The sequence below is a fragment of the Triticum aestivum genome, chromosome 3B, assembly GCF_018294505.1.
Source record: "Triticum aestivum cultivar Chinese Spring chromosome 3B, IWGSC CS RefSeq v2.1, whole genome shotgun sequence".
In the NCBI taxonomy this organism is placed as follows: domain Eukaryota; kingdom Viridiplantae; phylum Streptophyta; class Magnoliopsida; order Poales; family Poaceae; genus Triticum; species Triticum aestivum.
This window is the reverse complement of record NC_057801.1, coordinates 428,143,745-428,155,127: the sequence shown is the minus strand read 5'-3', so window position 1 is coordinate 428,155,127 and position 11,383 is coordinate 428,143,745.

The following is an 11,383-nucleotide window of genomic DNA, read 5'->3' as shown; positions in this document are numbered from 1 at the left end:
TCATATACAACTCTTCTTTAAGAAATCCATTAAGGAATGCAGTTTTGACATCCATTTCATAATCATAAAATGCGGCAATTGCTACCATGATATAGACAAACTTAAGCATCGCTACGGGTGAGAAAGTCTCATCGTAGTCAACTCCTTGAACTTGTTGAAAACCTTTTGCAACAAGTCGAGCTTTATAGACAGTAACATTACCATCAGCGTCAGTCTTCTTCTTGAAGATCCATTTATTCTCTATGGGTCACCGATCATTGGGCATATCCACCACAGTCCACACTTTGTTCTCGTACATGGATCATATCTCAGATTTCATGGCCTCAAGCCATTTATCGGAATCTGGGCTCATCATAGCTTCTTCATAGTTCGTGTTGGGGAACGCGGTAATTTCAGAAAAATTCCTATGATTACGCAAGATCTATCTAGGTGATGCATAGCAATGGGAGGGGAGAGTGTGTCCATGTACCCTCGTAGATCGATAGCGGAAGTGTTTAGTTAATGTGGTTGATGTAGTCGAACGTCTTTGCGATCCAACCGATCAAGTACGGGACGCACGACACCTCCGCGATCTGCACACGTTTAGCTCGGTGATGTCCCTCGAACTCTAGATCCAGATGAGGCCGAGGGAGAGTTCCATCAGCACGACGGTGTGGTGATGGTGATGATGAAGTTACCGGCGCAGGGCTTCACCTAAGCACTACGACGATATGACCGAGGTGAAAAACTGTGGAGGGGGCACCGCACACGGCTAAAGATCAACTTGTGTATCTATGGGGTGCCCCCTCCCCCGTATATAAAGGAGGGGAGGAGGGGGTCGGCCGACCTCATGGGGCACGTCCCAAGGGGAGGAATCCTACTCCTACTAGGAGTAGGTTCCCCCTTTCCTAGTCCAACTAGGAGGGGAAGGAAATAGGAAGAGGGACAGAAGGAAAGGGAGGTCGGCCCCCTCCCCAATTCGGATTGGTCTTGGGGGGCGCACGCCTCCACCTGGCCTCCTCCTCCTCTCTTCCACTAAAGCCCATGTAGGCCTATTAACCCGCGGGGGATTCCGGTAACCCCCTTGTACTCCGGTTTTAATCCGAAACTTCTCCGGAACACTTCCAGTGTCCGAACAGAGCTGTCCAATATATCAATCTTTATGTCTCGACCATTTCAAGACTCCTCATCATGTCCGTGATCTCATCTGGAACTCTGAAAAACCTTCGGTACATCGAATCACATAAACTCATAATACCAATCGTCATCAAACGTTAAGCGTGTGGACCCTACGGGTTCGAGAACTATGTAGACATGACCGAGACACGTCTCCGGTCAATAATGAATAGCGGAACCTGGATGCTCATATTGGTTCCTACATATTCTACAAAGATCTTTATCGGTCAAACCGCATAACAACATACGTTGTTCCCTTTGTCATCGGTATGTTACTTGCCCGAGATTCGATCGTCGGTATCATCATACCTAGTTCAATCTCGTTACCGGCAAGTCTCTTTACTCGTTCCGTAATACTTCATCCTGCAACTAACTCATTAGTTACAATGCTTGCAAGGCTTATAGTGATGAGCATTACCGAGAGGGCCCAGAGATACCTCTCTGAAACACGGAGTAACAAATCCTAATCTTGATCTATGCCAACCCAACAAATACCTTCAGAGACACCCGTAGAGCACCTTTATAATCACCCATTTACGTTGTGACATTTGGTAGCACATAAAGTGTTCCTCTGGTATTCGGGAGTTGCATAATCTCATAGTCTGAGGAACTTGTATAAGTCATGAAGAAAGCAGTAGCAATGAAACTGTAACGATCATAATGCTAAGCTAACAGATGGGTCATGTCCATCACATCATTCTCCTAATGATGTGATCCCGTGATGCCCCACAAGTGTAGGGGATCTATCGTAGTCCTTTCGATAAGTAAGAGTGTCAAAACCAACGAGGAGCAGAAGGAAATGACAAGCGGTTTTCAGTAAGGTATTCTCTGCAAGCACTGAAATTATCGGTAACAGATAGTTTTGTGATAAGGTAATTCGTAACAGGTAACAAGTAACAAAAGTAAATAAGGTGCAGCAAGGTGGCCCAATCCTTTTTGTAGCAAAGGACAAGCCTGGACAAATTCTTATATAGAGAAAAGCGCTCCCGAGGACACATGGGAATTATCGTCAAGCTAGTTTTCATCACGCTCATATGATTCGCGTTCATTACTTTGATAATTCGATATGTGGGTGTACTGATGCTTGGGTACTGCCCTTTCTTGGACAAGCATACCACTTATGATTAACCCCTATTGCAAGCATCCGCAACTATAAAATAAGTATTACGGTAAACCTAACCATAGCATGAAACATATGGATCCAAATCAGCCCCTTACGAAGCAACTCATAAACTAGGGTTTAAGCTTCTGCCACTCTAGCAACCCATCATCTACTTATTAGTTCCCAATGCCTTCCTCTAGGCCCAAACAATGGTGAAGTGTCATGTAGTCGACGTTCACATAACACCACTAGAGGAGAGACAACATACATCTCATCAAAATATCGAACGAATACCAAATTCACATGACCACTTATAGCAAGACTTCTCCCATGTCCTCCGGAACAAACGTAACTACTCACAAATCATATTCATGTTCAAAATCAGAGGGGTATTAATATGCATAAAGGATCTGAACATATGATCTTCCACCGAATAAACCCACTAGCATCAACTACAAGGAGTAATCAACACTACTAGTGACCCACAGGTACCAATATGAGGTTTTGAGACAAAGATTGGATACAAGAGATGAACTAGGGTTTGAGAGGAGATGGTGCTGGTGAAGATGTTGATGGAGATTGACCCCCTCCCGATGAGAGGATCGTTGGTGATGATGATGGTGATGATTTCCCCCTCCCGGAGGGAAGTTTCCCCGGCAGAACACCTCCGCCGGAGCCCTAGATTGGTTCTGCCAAGGTTCCGCCTCGTGGCGGCGGTGTTTCGTACCGAAAGCTTGCTTATGATTTTTTCCAGGGTAAAAGACTTCATATAGCAGAAGATGGTCACCGGAAGCCTACCAGGGGGCCCACGAGGCAGGGGGCGCGCCTAGGGGGGTACGGCGCGCCCCCACCCTCGTGGCCAGGGTGTGGGCTCCCTCTGGTACTTTATTCGCCCAATATTTTTATTAATTCCAAAAATGACTTTCATGTAGTTTCAGGACTTTTGGAGTTGTGCAGAATAGGTCTCTAATATTTGCTCCTTTTCCATCCCAAAATTCCAGCTGCCGGCATTCTCCCTCTTCATGTAAACCTTGTAAAATAAGAGAGAATAGGCACAAGTATTGTGACATAACGTGTAATAATAGCCCATAATGCAATAAATATTGATGTAAAAGCATGATGCAAAATGGACGTGTCAACTCCCCCAAGCTTAGACCTCGCTTGTCCTCAAGCGGAAGCCGAAATCGAAAAATATGTCCACATGTTTAGAGATACAGGTGTTGATAATATAAAATACGGACATGAGGGCATCATGATCATTCTTATACAGCAATATATATATATATATATATATATATATATATATATATATATTGTCATATGATCTCTTATGTTCAAGTGACAATCTATTCACAATGTCAAGTATGAATCAGAAATTTCATTGAGAACCAACATACTCAACTATCATTTAGTCTTTTACAATTGCTAACACTCACGCAATACTTATGGGTATGGAGTTTTAATCGGACACAAATAAAGATAGGGGCTTATATTGTTGCCTCCCAACCTTTGACCTCAAGGGTAATGTCAACAATAATAGTTAATGCTAACTTACATCCAATTGGATATATATATCAGGATCTTTCCAACACAAGGTGCTTGCCAAAGGATAAAATATAAAAAGGAAAGGTGAAGATCACCATGACTCTTGCATAATGTATAAGACAAGAATAAAAGATAGGCCCTTCACAGAGGGAAGCAGAGGTTGTCATGTGCTTTTATGGTCGGATGCACGAAATCTTAATGCAAAAGAACGTCACTTTATATTGCCACTTGTGATATGGACCTTTATTATGCAGTTTGTTGCTTTTATTGCTTCCATATCACAAGATCGTATAAAGTTTATTTTCTCCACTCTAATAAGTCATACATATTTAGAGAGCAATTTTTATTGCATGCAACATGACAACTTACTTGAAGGATCTTACTCAATCCATAGGTAGATATGGTGGACTCTCATGGCAAAACTGGGTTTAAGGATATTTTGAAGCACAAGTAGTATCTCTACTTGGTGCAAGGAATTTGGCTAGCATGAGAGGGAAAGGCAATCTTGACATGTTGGATGATCCATGACAATATACTTTGTTTCGGATATAAGAAAACATAACCCATTATATTGTCTTCCTTGTCCAACATCAACTCTTTAGCATGTCATATTTTAATGAGTGCTCACAATCATAAAAGATGTCCAAGATAGTATATTTATATGTGGAAACCTCTCTTTATTTACTACTTCCTATTAATTGCAACGATGACCAAAACTATGTTTGTAAACTCTCAACAACTTTTATTCATCATACTCTTTATATGTGAAGTCATTACTCTCCATAGGATCAATACAATCTCTTTATTTCTTTTATTCCCTCAAGATCATCGCAAGATAGCAAAGCCCTTGACTCAACACTAATCTTTATTATATATAGCTCACGGACTCGATTACATAGAAGGATCATAAGGCAAAACTCAAAACTAAATCATACCAAAACTTTATTCTACTAGATCAAGATATTACTAAAAGGAATGAACTAAGAAAAATGGTAAAGATTGGAGTGTGATGGTGATATGATACCGGGCACCTCCCCCAAGCTTGGTAGTTGCCAAGGGGAGTGCCCATACCCATGTGATTATGTCTCCTTCTTCGGAGGTGGTGGTGTGATATTCTTGGTGATGATGCCCCTTAGGATACGATTCTCCTCCTCGAGCTTATTGACTTGCTGCTTGAGGTCCATTATTTCATTCTGGAGCTTACCCGTGACGGCTAAAGCTCCTTTCACCCATGGATGTTGCATAGCTGCTGGAGAAGAAGTGACACTCTTTTTCATATTTTCATAAGAAAGAAATCTAACATTGGAAGGGATGACCGAGTTTGGAATAACTGAGCTCTGTAGTTCCTCTATCGTGAATCCGGCTCGGAGGAGAGAAGTAACTTCTTGATCTTCCTCCATGGCATATATCCTTTTCAAGTCGGCCTCCATCTCCTGCTCCGTTGATGGCCCAAAGTGATAGGCCTCGTTGTTTGCTCCTGGACCAGGTGTTGGATGAGACACTCGACTCTCCCCGACAGACTCTTAAGAAGACATCTCGCTCTAAATCTTTTGCAGAAATAGCTCGAAATAAAAACAAAAGATATTTGCTTGATACGATGGTCAAAACCTTTGGGAGATTATATAATGATTTTTTACAGACCAAAAGAAGTATCCTGCAAGAAAATAGAGTCCGGAGAGCACACGAGGTGCCCACGAGGCAGGGGGCGCACCCAGGGGGGTAGGGCGCGCCCTCCACCCTCGTGGATGCCTCGTGTCCTTCCTGGACTACTTCTTATTTTCCTATTTTCTTAAATATTCCAAAACGGAGGAAAATTGCTATTAGAACTGTTTTGGAGTCGGTTTACTTACCGTACAACATACCTATTCCTTTTTGGAGTCTGAAACATTCTGGAAAGTGTCCCTTATGTATTCCTCCGTGGTTATGATTTCAATAACATTAGTTTCAACATTTATAGGATTACCTGAGATGTAATGTTCGATCCTTTGACCGTTCACCACCTTCGGACTTCTGCCTTCGAAGTTGTTGATTTTTATGGCACCGGAATGATAGACCTCCTCGATAACATAAGGGCCTTCCCATTTAGAGAGAAGTTTTCCTGCAAAAAATCTTAAACGAGAGTTGTATAGCAAAACATAATCACCTACATTAAACTCATGCTTTTGTATCCTTTTGTCATGCCATCTTTTAACTTTTTCTTTAAGTAGTTTGGTATTCTCGTAGGCCTAGGTTCTCCATTCATCAAGTGAGATAATGTCAAATAACCTCTTCTCACCGGCAAGTTTGAAATCATAATTGAGCTCTTTAATGGCTCAATATGCCTTATGTTCTAGTTCTAGAGGTAAGTGACATGCTTTTCCATAAACCATTTTATATGGAGACATACCCATAGGATTCTTATATGCAGTTCTGTAAGCCCATAATGCATCATCAAGTTTCTTGGACCAATTCTTTCTAGATCTATTAACAGTCTTCTGCAAAATTAACTTGAGCTCTCTATTACTCAGTTCTACTTGACCACTAGACTGTGGGTGATATGGAGATGCAATTCTATGATTAACATCATACTTATCAAGCATTTTGCAAAAGGCACCATGAATAAATGTGAACCACCATCAGTCATTAAGTATCTAGGGACTCCAAACCTCAGAAAAATAACTTCTTTAAGCATCTTAATAGAGGTGTTATGATCAGCACTACTAGTTGGAATAGCTTCTACCCACTTAGTAACGTAATCAACAACAACTAAAATATGTGTATACCCATTAGAGGAAGGAAACGGTCACATATAATCGAAGCCCCAAATATCAAATGGTTCAATAACAAGTGAAAAATTCATAGGCATTTCTTGACGTCTACTAATATTACCAATTATTTGACATTCATCGCAAGATAAGACAACTTACGGGCATCCTTGAAGAGAGTAGGCCAATAAAAACCGGATTGCAATACCTTATGCGCAGTTCTATCTCCAGCGTGGTGTCCTCCATAAGCCTCAGAGTGACACTTGCGTAGGATCTGTTCCTGTTCATGCTCAGGTACACAATGTCACCATCTACTCCTTTATAAAGGTGTGGGTCATCCTAGAAGTAATGTCTTAAATCATAGAAAAACTTTTTCTTTTGCTGGTATGTGAAACTAGGTGGTATAAATTTAGCAACAATGTAATTAGCATAATCAGCATACCATGGAGTAGTACGAGAAGCAGTTATGACAGCTAATTGTTCATCAGGAAAGCTATCATTAATAGGTAGTGGGTCATCAAGAACATTCTCTAACCTGGACAAGTTGTCTGCAACGGGGTTCTCAGCTCCCTTTCTGTCAATAATATGCAAATCAAATTCTTTTAATAGGAGAACCCATCTAATAAGTCTAGGTTTAACATCTTTCTTTTCCATAAGATATTTAATAGCAGCATGATCAGTGTGAACAGTTACTTTAGAGTCAACAATATAAGGTCTGAACTTATCAGAAGCAAATACAACTACTAAGAATTATTTTTTAGTAGTAGCATAATTTCTCTGGGCACTGTCCAGAGTTTTACTAGCATATTGAATAACATTTAGTTTCTTATCAACTCTTTGTCCTAGAACAACACCTAAAACATAATCACTAGCATCACACATAATTTCAAAGGGTAGATTCCAATCAGGTGGCTGAACAATAGGTGCAGAAAATAAAGCTTTCTTAAGTATTTCAAATGCTTCTACACAATCATCATCGAAGACAAAAGGAATATCTTTTTGTAAGAGATTAGTCAAAGGCCTAGAAATTTTAGAGAAGTCCTTGATGAACCTCCTATAAAAACCGGCATGACCAAGGAAACTTCTTATACCTTTGATGTCCTTGGGACAGTGCATCTTTTCAATAGCATCAACTTTAGCTTTATCAACTTCAATACCTCTTTCAGAAATTTTATGCCCCAAGACAATGCCTTCATTAACCATGAAGTGGCACTTCTCCCAATTCAAGACAAGACTAGTATCATCGCATCTCTGCAAAACTCGATCAAGGTTGCTCAAGCAATCATCAAAAGAAGATCCATAAACAGACAAATCATCCATGAAAACCTCAATAATCTTTTCACAAAAGTCAGAGAATATAGCCATCATGCATCTTTGAAAGGTAGCAGGTGCATTACATAAACCAAAAGGCATACGTCTATAAGCAAAAGTACCAAAAGGGCAAGTAAAAGTGGTCTTTTCTTGATCCTCTGCTGACACAGGTATTTGAGAGAAACCAGAGTAACCATCTAGAAAGCAAAAATGTGTACGTTTAGATAATCGTTCTAGCATTTGATTAATAAAAGGTAGAGGGTAATGATCCTTTTTAGTAGCTTTATTTAATTTGCGGAAATCAATTACCATCCTATAACCTGTAACAATTTTTTGCGGGATCAATTCATCTTTATCATTCGGAACGACAGTAATACCTCCCTTCTTAGGGACACAATGGACAGGACTTACCCACTGACTATCAGCAACGAGATAAATTATACCTGCCTCCAGGAGCTTTAGTATTTCCTTTCTTACCACTTCTTTCATCTTAGTATTTAACCGTCCTTGCTGATCAATAACTGGTTTGGCGTCTTTCTCCAATTTTATTTTGTGTTGGCATAGAGCGGGACTAATGCCCTTAAGAACATCAAGAGTATATCCGATAGCAGCACAATGCTTCTTCAGAGTTTTCAATAATTTTTCTTCTTCCCGCTCTGAAAGGTTAGCACTAATAATAACATGATATATGTTATTTTCATCAAGATAAGCATATTTAAGAGTATCAGGTAATGGTTGAAGCTCAAACACAGGATCACCCTTGGGTGGTGGAGGATCCCCTAGAACTTCAACAGGCAAGTTGTGTTTCAAAATAGGTACCTGTTTAAAGAATACTTCATCTATCTCCCTTCTTTCATTCATAAACATATCATTTTCATGGTCTAGCAAATATTGTTCTAAAGGATCATTAGGAGGCACGACAATAGAAGCAAGACCAATAATTTCATCCTTACTAGGAAATTCTTTATCATGGGGTTGTCTACGAAATTTAGCAAAATTAAACTCATGAGACATATCCCCCAAACCAATAGTAACAATATCATTTTCGCAATCTATCTTAGAATTAACAATATTCAAGAAGGGTCTACCAAATATGATGCGACAAAAGCTATCTTGTGGGGAATCAAGAACAAGAAAATCAGCAGGATATTTAACTTTCCCACACAAGACTTCAACATCTCTAACAATCCCATCTGGTGAAATAGTATCTCTATTGGCAAGCTTAATTGTAACATCAATTTCTTCTATCTCAGCAGGTGCAATATCATGCATAATTTCTTTGTATAAGGAATGAGGTATTGCACTAGCACTAGCACCCATATCACATAAGCCATGATAACAATGATCTCCTATTTTAACATAAATAACAAGCATGCCTACAATAGGTCTATGTTTAATCTTAGTATCTGGTCTAGCAATTCTAGCAGCTTCATCACAGAAGTAAATAACATGCCCATCGATATTATCACCCAAGAGATCTTTAACCATAGCAATATACTAGGTTCAACTTTAATTTGCTCAGGTGGTGTAGGTGTTCTAGTATTACTCTTACAAACCACAGTTAAAGCTTTAGCATGATCCTTTATCCTAACAGGGAAAGGTGGTTTCTCAATATAGGTAGTAGGAACAATAGGATCATTATAAGCGATAGTCTTTTCTTCAACTTTAATAGGTGCAACTACTTTTACTTCAGTGGGAGGATTATATTTAAACCACTTCTCCTTAGGGAGATCAACATGAGTAGCAAATGATTCGCACAAAGAAGCTACTATCTCAAAGTCAAGTCCATATTTAGTGCTAAATTCACGAAAAACATCAGTATCCATAAAAGATTTAACACAATCAAACTTAGGTGTCATACCTGACTCCTTACCTTCGTCGAGATCCCAATCTTCAGTGTTGCGTTTAATTCTTTCCAATAAATCCCATCTGAATTCAATAGTCTTCATCATAAAGGAACCAGTGCAAGAAGTATCGAGCATGGAGCGATTGTTGAGAGAAGGCCGAGCATAAATTTTTTGAATAATCATTTCTCTTGAGAGCTCATGATTGGGGCATGAATATAACATTGACTTAAGCCTCCCCCAAGCTTGAGCGATGCTTTCTCCTTCGCGAGGCCAAAAAATATATATATATAATTAGGATCATGATGAACAAGATGCATAGGATAAAACTTCTGATGAAATTCCAATTTCAATCGGTTGTAGTTCCATGATCCCATATCATCACATAGCCTAAACCATGTCAATGCCTCTCCCTTCAAATATAAAGGGAAGACCTTCTTCTTGAAAACATCGTCGGGCATACCTGCAAGCTTAAATAACCCACAAACTTCATCCACATAGATTAGGTGCAAATCGGGATGCAATGTTCCATCTCCTGTAAAAGGATTAGCTAGCAGTTTCTTTATCATACCCGAAGGAATTTCAAAGTAAACATTTTCAGTAGGTTCAGTAGGTTGAGGAGCAACTCTTTGCTCTACTGGTCGGGGTGAAGATACCCCGAACAAGACCCTCAAAGGATTATGTTCCATAGTAACAAGTGACAGAAAATTTCAGCACACTATATAAATTTTTCCTTACCAAGTTCCACTTACCAAAGGCACTTCACTCCCCGACAACGGCGCCAGAAAAGAGTCTTGATGACCCACAAGTGTAGGGGATCTATCGTAGTCCTTTCGATAAGTAAGAGTGTCGAACCCAATGAGGAGCAGAAGGAAATGACAAGCGGTTTTCAGTAAGGTATTCTCTACAAGCACTGAAATTATCGGTAACATATAGTTTTGTGATAAGGTAAATCGTAACGGGTAACAAGTAACAAAAGTAAATAAGGTGCAGTAAGGTGGCCCAATCCTTGTAGCAAAGGTCAAGCCTGGACAAATTCTTATATAGAGAAAAGCGCTCCCGAGGACACATGGGAATTATCGTCAAGCTAGTTTTCATCACGCTCATATGATTCCCGTTCGTTACTTTGATAATTTGATATGTGGGTGGACCAGTGCTTGGGTACTGACCTTTCTTGGACAAGCATCCCACTTATGATTAACCCCTATTGCATGCATCCGCAACTACAAAAGAAGTATTAAGGTAAACCTAACCATAGCATGAAACATATGGATCCAAATCAGCCCCTTATGAAGCTACTCATAAACTATGGTTTAAGCTTCTGTCACTCTAGCAACCCATCATCTACTTATTACTTCCCAATGCCTTCCTCTAGGCCCAAACAATGGTGAAGTGTCATGTAGTCGACGTTCACATAACACCACTAGAGGATAGACAACATACATCTCATCGAAATATCGAACGAATACAAATTCACATGACTACTTATAGCAAGACTTCTCCCATGTCCTCAGGAACAAACGTAACTACTCACAAATCATATTCATGTACAAAATCATAGGGGTATTAATATGCATAAAGGATGTGAACATATGATCTTCCACCGAATAAACCAACTAGCATCAACTACAAGGAGTAATCAACACTACTAGTGACCCACAGGTACCAATATGAGGTTTTGA